Source organism: Equus przewalskii, chromosome 11 (assembly GCF_037783145.1).
Source record: "Equus przewalskii isolate Varuska chromosome 11, EquPr2, whole genome shotgun sequence".
NCBI classification, from domain to species: domain Eukaryota; kingdom Metazoa; phylum Chordata; class Mammalia; order Perissodactyla; family Equidae; genus Equus; species Equus przewalskii.
The window spans coordinates 22034971-22049546 of record NC_091841.1 but is presented as its reverse complement, the minus strand read 5'-3'; the positions used below and the strand labels follow the sequence as shown (position 1 = coordinate 22049546).

The 14576-nt window shown below is 48.8% G+C and overlaps 1 pseudogene; it reads right to left on the bottom strand.

Moving 5' to 3' along the window:
• Positions 1-3604: 3604 nt before the first annotated feature.
• Positions 3605-7007, bottom strand: LOC139074649 (membrane-spanning 4-domains subfamily A member 18-like; annotated as a pseudogene).
• Positions 7008-14576: the final 7569 nt, after the last annotated feature.

Genomic DNA, 14576 nt, shown 5'->3' with positions numbered 1-14576 from the left:
ATGAGCTGTGGTAGTCCTGGCCCCTCACAGGCACCGCCTTCACAGTTTGTGAAGAGTTGTCATCTGTATGAGGACCGCAGATCCTTACCACAGCCCTGTGAGGTAGGGGTTACTCAGCCCACCTTGCAGATCAGTAAACTGAGGGTCAGAAATTGCAGTGGCGTAGAATATGACAGGCCGTGGGCCTTGAAGTGGAACATCTTTGTCAGCGATGTTAAGACGGAAGTTTCAGCTGCGACCAGACACGCGAGCGAGCTGTGTCCCAGGCGGCCCAGTGGGACTTGCAAAAAGCAGGTGGCCGAGAACCTGCTGCGTGACTTGATACGCTCATCTGCAGAGCTGGGGGGTGGAGATGGAGAGAGGATTCTGGAAGAGGACGTTTAGGGAGAGCTGAGCCCCATGTGTGTGGAGGGGAGGGGAACGCATCACCGTTGACCTTAAGGTGAGATGGAGAGGCTGGCGGTGAGGAGGCTTGGGGAAATTGACAGGCATGCCCTGCATTTAGGACCTGCCTGACTCCTGAGCTGAGAGAGGAGTTCTTGGGGGAGGCACACAGGAGAGAGACCCCCCAGTGACGGGAACTGTCTCCACAGACCCAGTGAAACATCTCTGCAGAGAAGTCTGCTTAAGCACGGCCCGCCTCAGGGAGGAGGATGCCAGCCTACAAGAGCAGCAGGCAAGTGCAGGCTTCCTGCCCCTCCGTCTCCTCCTTCCCATTATCTGCTCCCCTCCGGAGAGGGCAGCAACCGCATGGGTCAGCCGTGGAGGAGGAAGGAAAGCAGGCGGAGGAGGAGAGGCCACCACATCCCCTTCTTACCTGGCCGAGGGCCCCGGTGTCCTAATCAAGCTGTTACATAAGACAAGACTGGACCCTCCAATGGCTAAATCAGGGCTGTCCGTCTCACCTGAGAGCAGCAAAGCCCTGGGACTTCCCCAAGGTCACCCTTACATAGTCGTTGTGAGTTTTTTTTTTTGGTGAGGAAGATTGGCCCTGAGCTAACATCTGTTGCCAACCCTCCTCTTTTATTTGCTTGAAGAAGATTGGCCATGAGCTAACATCTGTGCCAATCTTCCTCTATTTTATGTGGGATGCTGCCACAGCATGGCTTGAGTGGTGTGTAGGTCCACATCTGAGATCTGAACCCGTGAGCCCCGGGCCACCAAAGCAGAGTGTGCGAACTTAACCACTACACCACCGGGCTGGCCCCTCGCTGTGAGTTTTAAAAGAGATAATTCCCATCTAGTGCCCAGGAGAGTGCCTGGCACGCAGGAGCCATTCAATGCCTTTTAACTTCTGTTGTTGTTGACAACCTTATGAGGTGGGTGCTGTTAATATTTTGCTGGTGAGGAAAGTGAGCTCAGAGATGTTAAGTGAGATGTATGACCTTCGGCCAGTCATTTAGTCTTCATGAGCTTCAGTTTCCCCATCTGTAAAATGGGGCAGGCAGACGGCCCCAGTGGGTCCCAGTCGTCGGACCTTGCTCCTCTAGAACTTGAGGACAGGTGACCTGTGCTCTTCCTGGGAACATCTCTCCAGGACCCTCCTGGGCAGCCAGAGGCCCAGTGGCTCTGCACACTCCATCCAGGAGAGAAGGCTCATTTCCTGTTGTTTGGAAGATGAGCGAGGTGACTCTCCCAGGGTCGCAAGGTCAGGATCAGGGCTAGAGCTGGGAGACAAACCTAGGTCCTCTGATTCCACCTCTGCTGTTTCCCAACTCCCTGCAGCCCCTCTGATGTAGGGGCCACACCGTGGGGACACAGGGGCTGCACCAGGATGGCCTCGGCGAGCCCCAGGATGCCGACTCCACTTGGCTCCCTCAACTGATCCAAGGTCCCCTGGTCCTGCACTGACTTAGGAACATCACTGCCTTTGGCTGGGTGGAGCCCTGTCTTGGCCGAGCCGACCCTAATCAGCTGGGACTCATCTTTTGAGCATCTCTGGGCATTCTCTTTATTCTTGAGGAGCCAGAAGCGGCTTTGTTCATTCACAGTGGAGCAGCGTGGCGAGGTGTTCCCAGCTGGAGGAGAGAGGCTCCAAGGGGGGGCGTCTTGGATGAAACGCACAGGAGCACATTGGGAGGGGAGCCTGCACCTCTGCACCTCTGGGAGGAGGCAGCTTTGCTTAGTGGTTAAGGTCCTAGGCTCCGGGGTTAGCCTGGGGAGAACCCACCCCATCACCCTGCGAGCTTAATCAGCTGCACGACCTTGGGCAAGTTGCTTCACCTCTCTGGGTCTCAGTTTCCCCATCCGTCAAAGGGGTGGCTGTGATGTTGGTGGGAGGTGAGGTGCTCTAGGCTTCCGAAGATGCTCTGTGTACCTCCCCTGTCTGCAGCCTTGCTTCCTGGTTCCCCCCTCCCCCACATTGCCAGTCAGGCAGGAATTCGCCCCTCTATCTAGATCTGACCCTGTGGCATCAGGCTGACAGGAGGCCGTCTGGGTTCCTCCCATCCCAGCCCTTCCAGGATGGCCCAGACCTGCCCTGTGGGCCTGGAAAGGACGCCAACAGATGCAAACACATGGTGGAGGAGGGCAGGCCTCTCCCGTCCCAAAAGCCACTAGACTGGACCTTGTCCACCGCCTGGCCCCTCAGCGGGGCTCCACTCTGCTCTGGTGCCCACCCCCACTGAGGACCTGGGCTGGGGACAGCCCCTTCTCTTCTCTGGGCCTCCGTTTCCCCACCTATAAATGAGCGGTGAGCCAGTATTTGCCCCTAAACCCCTTTCAAGCTCAGAATCCCTGACAGGTCCTTCTGTTTCCCTTGGAGGAGGGAAGGGCCGGGGCACCTGCTTCTGGGTTGCAGTCACCTTTCTGCCCCACCTGGGGTCGCATGGGAGTGGGTGGAGAGGAAGACTCCATTTTCTGGGAGGATGGTTAGGGTCCTGGGGTCTCTATGGGAAATCTGAGTCATCTCAGTGACTGGCTCTGAGGACAGAAGACAGACGCCGCTCCCTTACTCCCACCACCTGTGCGGTGGGGCTGGTGGGGTCTGAGCTGGCCGGTCCCTGTCAGTGGGAGGCCAGTAGTGGGGATGGCCCTGGGAGTTGTCCTGCCCCCTCTTAGTGACAGGTGGGGGGAGACCCACGGGTGGCAACCTTCTCTGCCCCGTGGTCTCTTCCTCCCTCCTCGCCTGGGATCTGATGTTCCCCTGCCCTGCTTCCCTGTTACACCCCAGGGACCGGGCTGCCTGGGCCACTGCTCCTGGAAGGGCAGCAGGTACTCACCGGGCTGCCACCACTGCCGTGCCCGCTGCTGCTCACTCCCCGCTGCCTCTGCTCTCTTGCAGCTGCCTCTCCTGAGTTCACACATATTCGTGTGAAAGTCTTGCTATTTGTGTGGGGCTTGGAAATCCACTCCTCCTGTGAGCTGCTGCCTCTGGGAAGTTCTTAAGTTCCTCCCGGCTCCGAGGCCTCCACCCATCTGGACTGACTGATGGGGCTGAAGAGGCTGCTGGTGGAATCGTTGGCCTCCAGCCACAAGGGGCCCCTAAGAGGGTCTAGTCCCGTCCTTCAATCTACAGAATGGGAAACTGAGGCCCAGAGAAGCAAGTCGCCTGCCGGGGTCCCCCTGTTGGTGTCAGAGCTGGGAGTGGGGTCCACACGGGCCTTCACTCTCCTGCAGCCAAGGACGGGAGCCTCGGAGTCACCAGGAGGCTGCCCGAATTTCTTCCACTTGAACTGGTCTGACGTTAGATAAGAGGGGCCGGGGGTTAGTCCACAGCTTCCCAGGGGCAGGGGCAGAGTGTGTGGGTGTAGGAAGGAGTGTGTGCAGGTGCTTGTATGAGAACGTGTGTGTGAGGGTGTGTCAGTGAGAGAATGTGTGTGTGGGTGTGAACATGTGTGAGGGTATGTGAGCATGGGAAAGCATGTGCAGGAATGTGTGTGCATGCATGAGTGTGTGTGTGAGGTATGTGAGCGTGTGAGCATGCATCAGTGTGTGAAAGTGTATGTGAATGTGGGTGTATGTGAGTGTGTGCGGTGTGTGAGCATGTGTGTGTATGAATGTATATGGGAATCTGAGTGTGTGGGGATGTGGACATGTGTGAGTATACTTGAGTGTGTCAGCATGTGTGAGTGTGAGTGTGTACGCCCACGGAGTGGTATTCGAGGGGCACATGCACAGAGAATTTGGGCATCAGTTTCTGGATTCAAGTTCTCATCAAAATATCCCCTGAGGCCTCCGTGCAAAGTCAGGAGATGACACGTGACCTGTGGGCTCAAAATGGCGTGGAGGTGGTTGGGAAGGGCACAGCCTGTGCCAGCTCTTAGCTTAACCAGGGATGGAAGAGTGTGGATGGTTGATTGCAAAAACGGCCCTCGTTCTTGACCCCTCCATGTACCCACACCTCTCGCAGCTAGAGCTGGAGTCTATTTCCCAAACCCTTGAATCCGGGCTGCCTTGGGATTTACTTTGCCAGTAAAATACAGCTGATGTGGTCATGTGCCAGTTCTGACCTGAGGCCCCAGGAGACATCGCCTGCTGCTGTTCTCTCTTGAAAACCTGCAACTGCCATGGAGCATGTCCGGGCCAGTTTGCTGGAGGCTGAGACACAGGCAGCAAAGCCGAGTCAGCCCAGTTGTCACTGCTGAGGTCCCCTACATGTGAGGGAGACGGTGGCCAAGATTATCTACCTCATCCTCAGCAGAACCCAAACACACTGGCAAGTCCTGCCACACCCAGATTGATGTGGGCTTGGCGAGCTGAGGAGTTGAAAGAAAGATTTCTTGGACTCTCAAGGTCTGGCAGTAGTGCTCTTTTATTCAGAGAATAGTGTGGAATAGCATGGGGACAGGACCCATGGGCAGTAAAGAGCTGCGGCTGCATGGGGACAGGACACACGGGCAGTAAGAGCTGCAATGTGTTGAGGGTTAGAGCTAAATTTAAGGCATAGGTATGTGAGTTATCTCTTTACAAGACAAAGGAAAGAATATGTAAAAAAACGTCGCTAAAATGGTGTTAGTGCAGGTGGGGTCTGGTTATTGGGTGGTCCTATAACTTTAGATAAGAATCAGATCGGATTAAGTAAATGGTTGAAGCCATCTCCTTAAATATCATCTTCAGTTAAAGACAAAGGAGGATGTTGGTGGTGGGGGGGATCAGTCACGTGAGGTTACCAGACAAGTGCAGTAAACAAGGGTAAGATTATTATGCAGACTTAAGTCCTTGCCATCCCCATTAAGAATTTCTAGAGATCAGGTCATCCCCGCTTCCTCCTGGTGCAGAGAGGGAGACACCCCCACAGATGGAGACTTCCATCATAAATGCAAATGTCTCTCATCAAAGGGCAAGCAAATTCCACCCTTCAGAGTTTCCTTCCTGTCTGCAGCTTTCAAAAGTAACCAGCCCAAAATAATCCTCATCAAGATCAGATTGGGAGACCTGCTCTGCAAAAATAAATGCTTCTCATCATGTGCCACTGAGGGTTCATAGTTGTTATGTTTTCCTGTTGTGGCGATAGCTACTGAAGCAATCAGTTTCTTTATGGTGGCCTTTTCATCTCTCACATCAGCAACCCCCTAGGTGGGGGACCTAACTAGCTACACTGACCCTTTAAGAATGAGGCACAGCAGGAAGGATGGAAATGTGCAGATTCTGAGACCAGCACTAAGCACCCACGGTTTGGTGCTATGTTATCCCAGCTGCCTCCAGGTGTCTCGCCCATCTCTGAATCTTCAGCTCCTCGCAGAGTCCTGCCATGTTGAATGCATACAGGTTGAACCCATGCCAGGCCCCATGCTAGGAGTTGGCCAGGTGTCCAGTGGGGTGCAGGACAATCTGTTTTCTGACTCATAAATGGAATTGAATTGAGCTTTTCAAAGTACCAAATGAAAATGGAAGAGGCAGGAAAGAGGCAGGAACCTCCCTGGGAAGAAGAGGAAATCACAAAACATTGGAGCTAGAAGAAATTTAAGAGAGCAGCTGGCTAGACCTTCTCTGAAAGATGAGGCAGTGGAGGCCCAGGGAGGGAATGGGGTATGCCTGAGGCAACACAGAAAATCCACCTGGCCTTGAAACCTCAACAGACTGACTTCTGGCCAATGGTTGTTTCAATGAAACTTTTGATGCGCCTGCCCCTGATAGCTAGACGGGAGGTTTTATCAATTTTATATTCTCCCTCAAAGACCGCAGATGTGACTGGGGAGAAGGAGGGAGGCAAGAGAGGGGCTGGCCTCTGTGGGGTGGTCCTGGGTCCAGCCTCCAGAAACTGCCACCTACCCTCTGTCCTTTGCTCTCTACATCCATTCCCTTCCTCAGCCAAGTGCACTCAAGGTGGGCTTATGAAGTGACCCAAACTGGGGAGAAAAAGAAATCATGCTCACCTGTAATGTTCTGTCCTCCTCATTTATGAATTTCTTTGGATCAAATAGGAGGAAATGATCCAAATGACACGTTCCATTGTGACTGGTTCAAGGTGTACGTTGGCCCAGGGATAAGTTTCAGAAGATTCTGAGGGTCCCTAAGCAGAGCCTGGAGATCCGTAGCTGCCAGTGAGTAGTGGATGCTCCAGGTGGGGGCTGCAAACTGGCCATTCCTGCTGGATATTGGAGCACAGTGGGTTGACTCTGTGCATCTTTCACTCCCACTGGATTCTGCATGAGTGGCTTCTGTAAGTTCACTCTTTCTGCATCACCCTTGGTCGTTCTTGCTGAGGTTGAGTAAGTGGTCATCCTCAAAGGCTGCCTGTCTATGGCTTCCAGAAGCCACAGAACTCCTGGGCTGGATGATGTGGATGTTACCTGGGTCAATAATGCCGGGTACATGGTCGGGTCCAATCTTCTGCTTGATCGTGATGTTACAACTGCCACCAAACACTTTAGAAGATAAAATTTTCCTCCTCTGATAAAATGAATAATGCAGTGTATCCCATTCTTATCTTTAGTTCTGTATTCATTAAAATAAAAATCACCAGCATGTTATACAAAATAAGCTTCTTGCCTTCCTTGTAGTCCGTATTCTTGGGATCTGCTGTTTTCTTTTTGTGAGTTTGGGTTTGCAAAACTAGGTTTCATGGGGCTACCTAGTCCTTGTAGGCCCTTTGTTTACAATCTGGGTAGTGGTTTTGTTTAGGTCCCTGAGGTTGATATTTCGACTGGCCTGCTTTAGTTTTCTGAGTGAGCAGAGGCTACCTCTCTGTCTGTTGCCATGCTCACCACCAGATGAAAGCCAATCCGTCAAGAGGCAAGACAGTGGTAGAGAAAAGACTTTTATTAAGTGAAAAGCCAGCTAATCAGAAGATGGTGGGCTTTTCTCTAAAGAACCATCTTAAAGAGAATACAGAATCTTGAAGCAGTTATATAGGGCTAATGGGCTATAGAGGATGGGGTCCAGAATGTTGACCATCTGTTGCTGCAGATGGGGCTGGTGGGGGGGGGGGGGTCTCCACGCCATCTGGTGCTGTACGCTGGGGATATGCCACACCAGACATTTCAGCTGTCATTGATGAGGTAGGCCAGTGTAGTTTAGTTATTTACTATCTAGCCTACACGCAAGCCAGAGTATGTCCAGCTGGGTTAATTACTTAGAGGTTATCCATAGTTACAACATGGCTCCCTTTCTACAAAAATGGCTTCTCTTATGTCAAGCTTGTGTTGAGCCAGTATACAACCTGCCCCCTGCCCTGGCCGCAGCTGGTTGGCCTGGGGATGAACAACTATCCTCAACTGTGCTGGTAGCTTCTCTCTCCTGGGAATTTTGGATTGGACCCAAGGACTGTTGCGGAATGGGAGGCTATGCAGAGCAACTCATGGTAGTGGATCTGAGACTCAAATTTATTTTTTTTCTGCCAGCTATCTTCATTTCACTATATTTTCATTTCTCAGAGAGAATGCTCTATCGACCAGGAGACATGAACGATGGGATGTTTGGCAGTGTAAACTGAGATCGTGGCAGGCAGCGTGGGCCACTTCTGCCTTGAACCTTGAGCTCATTCCTTGCTTTCTCAAAGGAAGAGCAGGTTTTCCGTGGGGGTGGTTTTCAGTAACAGTTACAGCAACCATAGGTGTTTATGACTCAAAGTCCTGTAGATATCGGGGAGTTCCTCCAGCCATAGATTATTGCTGTGATCATTTTGCAGACGAAATAACTGTTAACCTAAAAATAAAGAACCAAAGTGAGAGGCAGAGAGGTGTTTAATTTGAGATCAAAGAACTGCAATTTGGGGTAGACAGATTTGGGTAGCAAATCAAATACTGTCCCGCTAGGGAGTACGTGATAGGGAGCTTATAAAGGCAAAAGAGGGAGATTTGTATTGCAAAGAATGTTAATTGGGCTTGGCAGCAGAAACTTTTCTTGGCTAACCATAATTGATTGCTAAGTCTAGCTAGAGTGAGGCCAAATCCTTCACTGTAATGAACTGCAGGTTTCCTGCAGGATTCTTAAAATATTTTTCTCTTGACCTAGTATAAAAGTTCTGGCCCAATGACAATATACAGGAGACCCGTCTCCTTAACGGCTTCCCATTAAAAGCCATTTTAAAGACCTTAGATGTCAGCGACTCCTTTTTGTTTCGCATTTCACATAACTGAGGCTAAGAGAGCTTAAGTAACTTGGTCACAGTCACACAGTTAGGACACGTTGACGTGAGATTTGAACCCAGGTCTGTCCGCCCTCAGTTTTCACAATGAATACTGTGCTAAATGTTATACTCTGCTTCACGATAGAAAAAATATGGGATATTTCTGCCTTCTCTTTTCAGAGCACCCTTCCTTCTCATACATGTGAAAAACAACACAACTGTAGACCTGGCGATTGGCACAGCAGCTGAGTCCTGTGATGGACACTCTTGAGAGCCCTTCAGTTCCACCTACTGTCAGAACAAAGGGAGGTGGTTCTATCAGAAGCCTTGCTATCAGTTCTAGATTGAGGTCCTAAATAAACCCAATCATGAGGTGCCTGCGGCTGGACTTGATGGAGGTAGGAGAGGGTGAGCCAGAAGATGCCTTGCAGGGTTCCCAGCCGTCTATCTTAAGATTGCTGTGTCCCTGCAGAGGTAAAAACTAGATTTGAGAACCCGTCCTGACTCCTCACTTATCTCCCACCTGGCCAAACTCTATATCTCCAAGGTTAGGTTGCTGTAAGCTCTGTCTTGTTGGAGTACACTAGTCTATCTCAAATGCTTTTATAAAAAGGCAATGTGTGGACCCCTGCCTCATCGCTGCTCCCCAGAGACAGTTCCAAGGGCTGTCTAGGTTCCAGGTCTCTCCTGATGTGATCCAGGTTCGGTGAGAGACATGCAGAAGAATTCATAGAAGTCTTACCTTGTAGTCCTGGTGGGCCTTTGAATGTTCCTTCTTCAGGTTCTGTGGGCCTCTGAAATGCGGTCTGAAAACTCCTGATGAAGGGGGAAAATTCAGTTTCTCTTTGAAGCAACAAAGTCCTCTTTGCAGGTTCGTTTAAGAGCCAAACAATGGTTAATTCTCTGGCTTCCAAGTTGAGTTCATTTGCTCCTCAGAGTATTTACGGCCTTGGATGGAATGGGATTCCATGGGAACTCCTTTCAAAGTCTTTCTTTGAGAGATTAGCAGATCTAGAAGTGGGCCATTAAGGTCTTATAAACCAATAAATTACATTGAGTAAGCAGTTGACACATGTTTAATGAGTGTCTGCTGTGGGCCAGATGGTCCGTTAGATGCTGTAATACAAAGTTCTCTAGAAGTTGACAATGAGTTGGCAAGACAGAATATAACCATTGTTGGATATTTATAGTACAAGTTATGGCTGGGGACAGACAAATAGCCAGACTGTGAGTGATGACGTAGTTGGGAGATGTTTCAATTCCTCTCTTCCCCTCTCTCTTGAGCTCACTCTAGTGAGGTTTTTACATCTGTTCACCAAAACCACTCTTGTCAAAGTCTCATGACCCCACATTGCTAAGTCCAATAGCCAGTTCTCAGTCCTCAATCTACTTCATTTATCAACAGCACTTAATTCACTTGGTCATGCCCCTCCCTTTAAACCTTTTTTCATTTTTGTGCAGGATCCCATATTCACAGAATCTTCTGGGTTTCCCCTACATGGCTATCTGTTCCTTCTCAGAATCCTTTTATTTCCCCTGACCTCTAAACATTGGAATTTCCCAGGACTCAGGACTTGAGTCTCACTCCCTTGATGATGTTATCCAGTCTCCTGGCTTTAAATCTCATCCTTGTGCTGATGACTGTCTTAGCATAAATGCCGTAGACTGGGTAGCTTATCAATAACAGAAATTTAAATCCAAGATCAAGCGTGGTTTGGAATTCAAGATAGAAGCAGAAATTATTTTGAGGAGATCTTTTCTGTAAAGGGTATTAGAGAAACAGGGCAGCATCTCTAGGTGGTTCTGGGGTCCGAAGAGGGTTTCATTTTCAGAGGGGAGAAATGACAACATGTTTGTATGCTGTTGGGTATAATTCAACAGATTGTGAAAAACTATGATGTGGGAGAGAGTGAGTAGATGAGAGGGGTGGAATCTGGTGCCAGGTGGAAGGAGCCTGGATGTTTCCTCTGTAGTAATTGGAGGGAAGGCAGGCTATGGGTACAGAAAGATCTCGTCTTTGGTCAGGGCTTGTACTTCTCTTCTGAGTGCACTTGGGGAAACAGGAAGCAAGCTCATTAGGTGAGAATTGGGGAGGAGGTATTGGGGTTTGCAGAGAGAAGATAAGATATGAAATAGTTGTCTGGAGGTTTGGAGAGAGCATAGATTAGGGAAAGGAAGTAGAACGTCTAGACAGTTGTGTCAGGCACTAGATAGGCAGTTGGTTGAGTTAAGCAAAGTTTGGGATTTTGTAGACAGTACACTGAGGTGAGAAGGTGACAAAAATGTTGAGAGTGATTGTAACAGTGAACCATGAAGCTGAGTGATGGCGAGAGGGAGTAGGAGACACTGAAAACGTGGGAGATTGATGGGTTGTAGGTCCTGTTGGAATTGAGGACTATAGGACTTGAGTTGGTGAGCTGGAAAGATAGGAAGTGGGGGTTGGAGAGAGGAACATTGAAACTGAGCTTATGGAGGAGGTGCAGTTGTGAAAATGACCAGGTTAATGTGTAACCATGGCAGAGTGATGCAGATGAGGTGGAAGACGGGATCATTGAGGCAGAGGGATATTCAGTGAAAAAGGAGGTCACAGAGTTAACCATTGCAGGCATATTTCTTTGCCTCACCTTCCTCTGCCCTATTGGTGTTTGCCCTTCGCTGTGTGGGGCTGATGACTGGTGGAGGAAACACTCCTTATTGCCTGACTGTTCATTGACCATCTGGTTTATTTCCTGGCTGGTTTGTGTTTGTGTTTTGTTGAATAATATTTATTGAAGCCTATAACCCAGTCCCATTAGAGATGGGTGGGTGCATCATGGTTCATGTTTATTTATTCTACCCTTTTTATTGCCTGTCAAGCCCTATTTGTGTGAATAGAGCCCTTCCCCTAACCATGGTCATACACTTGTAGCTCCCATCACCAGGGGAGCCTCTGATTATCAAGGTCAAGAGAGGGTGGGTGGATCCCAGCCAATTCATTCCCACCATGAGTGAGTAGATTGGAACATCAGGATCCTAGTACTGAACACAAAGGACAGTGACTTTATCATCCTTACCATCATCCCATGCTTTCTTTCTGTCCTGGGACCAGCACTGCGGACATGAGAGGATGAGGTGGCCAGTGAGCATGGGCTTTGGAGGCAGAGGACCTGGATTCGAATCCAGCTCCACCAATTACTAGTGGTGTGGACTTGGGCAAATTATCTACCCTTTCTGAGCCCCAGATTTTCATATTTCTTGTTCTTAAAACATAGATAATGCCACTCTGTATTGTTTGAATAGGAAATGAGATAATGCAGATGAAATGGCATTGGGCAGAATAACTTAGTAGATATTACGGACTCAATAAATGTTAATTCCTTCTTTTTTCAGAAGATTGAGTCCATTCAACGATACTTATTGAGCACCTGCATCCTTGTGTGGTGCTCAATAGTGGAAGGTGGGGGCTATTCTTTGACTTCTGGCAGGCTTTGGACTGGCTCGGGCAGTAGTCCTGTATGTTGTTTTATTGGTCTTTTACCTGGGCAAAGTCTAATCTTGCTGGTCCTGCCTTCATTGGCCTCGACATGTGTACAGCCTCTTTCTATCGACTCCTGGTTGCTGATTTAACTTTATGAGGCATACAAAGTGTATTTGACAGTAGCCTCACCTGGATGGGAATTGGAGAGAACAGATGATCAAAGGGAGGGTGAGGGTCTTGGGCCTCTGAAAAGCTTTGGTAGGAAGTGGATGGGCTGGGACTGAGTCTTAGCCGGTAAGTTGATTGCTCAAGTCTAAAGAGGAAGGGTCATCTTTTTATCTCCTAGGTGATAACTTGGGGAGCATCTCATGTGGATTTCCACTTAGATGTAGTTCATTCTTTGGAAGAGCTTCTCAGTAGAGTTGTCTAAGGATGGAGTGGGCTGTCTTTGGACACACCACCATAATATACACCGCCATATAAGGTGCTCAAAACTAGAAGGAACAATCATTTGAGAAGATACGGTTGAGCAGAGGTTCTCAAACTTGAATGAGCATCAGAATCACCCAGCATACTTGGTAAAGCACAGATTGCTGAACCCGACCCTCCGAGTTTCTAATTAGTAGGTCTGGGGTGGGGCCAAAGAATTTGCATGTTTAACAAGATCCCAGGTGATGCTGATATTGTAAAGATGGGGCAATTACAGAGAATATTGAAGCATCAAATGAAAGCTACCTTTAATTTCTTGGCCACCTCTGACATGCTATGCTCCTATAAGTTCTTGAGGGCAATATTACTGAAATCTTGGTTTTTCTACTGAAACCGTTTCCTACTCCAGCCTTCCCCGTCTAAGGAAATGGCTGTTCACTCAGTTACTTGAGCCAGAAACCTTGGCATTGCCCTCAATTTCCTCCTCTTCCTCTGCTCCCCCACACCGTCCATGAGCCCTAGAGTCTCACCTCTGAATCATGTCCCAAACCTGCCTCTCTGTCTCCATTGTCACTACCTAGTCCAGGCATTCAACAAGTAGTTATTGGGCACCTACATCCCGTTCCGCTTCCCCTAACCATGGTTGTGTGCTTACAGCTCCCATTTTAACTAGTTTCACATGGGGAGTCTCTGATTACCAAGGGCAAGAGAGGGTGGGCGGATCACAGTAAATTCTTTCCCACCGTAAGGATCATGTACCATCAAGATTCTGGTAGACAAAGGACAATGATTTTATCATCATCATCACCGTCGATCTCCAGGGTTGATACACTTTTCTGTAAAGGGCCAGATAGTAAATTTTTTAGGATTTGCAGCACTTATAGTCTCTGTCATGCCACTGAACTCTGCCGTTATAGCACCAAAGCAGCCAGGGACCATTTGTGAACAAGTGGGCATGGCTGTGTTCTAATAAAACTTTATTTACAAAAACAGGTAGTGGGCCAGATTTGGTCCACAGACCTTAGTTTGTCAGCCCCTGTCCTGGACTATCACTAAATCTCCTCCTGGGTTCCCCGCTTCTTGCCTTCACTCTCCTCCACTCTTTTCCCTACAAAGCAGGCAGAGTGATCTTTCACAACCATAAACCAGATTACCTCACTCTCCTGCTAAAGCCATCCAATGGCTTTTAGCTCTAGAATAAAATCTGCATCTGTTATGTGGCTGCTGCCTGAGTTTCCAGTCCCTTCGTGAGACATTCTGTGTCTCCTCCACTACGTTCCATCTGCAGGGCCTTTCTCTTCAGTTCCCTGAACACTTGAAGCTCTTCCCTGATTGAACAACTTTGCACAGGTTGTTCCCTCTTCCTGGAGTAGTTTTTACTGTACTTTCTGTGTGGCTAGGTACTTCTTTTCCTTCGCATCTCCTCTTTAGAGAAGACTTCCATTCAAAAACTCTGCCCCTCTTCCCCTTCCCTAGTAATGTCTATATGAGCATCCTATGTGTTTTCCCCATCACTTTTCATTGCTTAACTCATCACATGATTTGCCTGTTTCACACTCTGGTATGTAATTGCCAGAAGGGCAGGGACTGTATCTGCTTCATTTGCCACTGTGTACCCAGAGCCTGGCATACAGCAGGTACTTTATGTTGCTGGATGACTGAATGAATGGATATGGAAGGGATTCTTTCCTGGAAATAAGAGGATACTTTTCATTCTAGGAAATATTCAGTGAACAGCTGCTATCTACCAAGGCTTATCCTGAGCCAGGCAGGAGGGCTAGGAGCTAAGGAAGACATTGTGTCTACACTCAGGGAGACCAAATCTATACAAATGGTACAAACTGTGGGCAGTAAGATTTCTGGGAAGGAAAAGTCAGGGTGGTGTGGGTCATAGCATGGCATTGGGGTGGGGGGTCCTGGGAAGCACGTGTCTTTCCTTGATGTGACATAACCCCTCACATCATAATGCCCCTTCTAAAGACTGAACATATTTCCCAATGTATTGCCCCAATGTTTTTATGGAGGAGCTGTAAATATTGCAAGTGTGAATAAATTACTATGAAACATAAAGTCACAGTTCTATTATTTTTTAGCCACCATACAAAAATCAGAACTTTTTTCAGTCAAGATGAAAAAGAAATCCTCAAAGTTAAACTCTGAATGTCATCACTGCCAGGT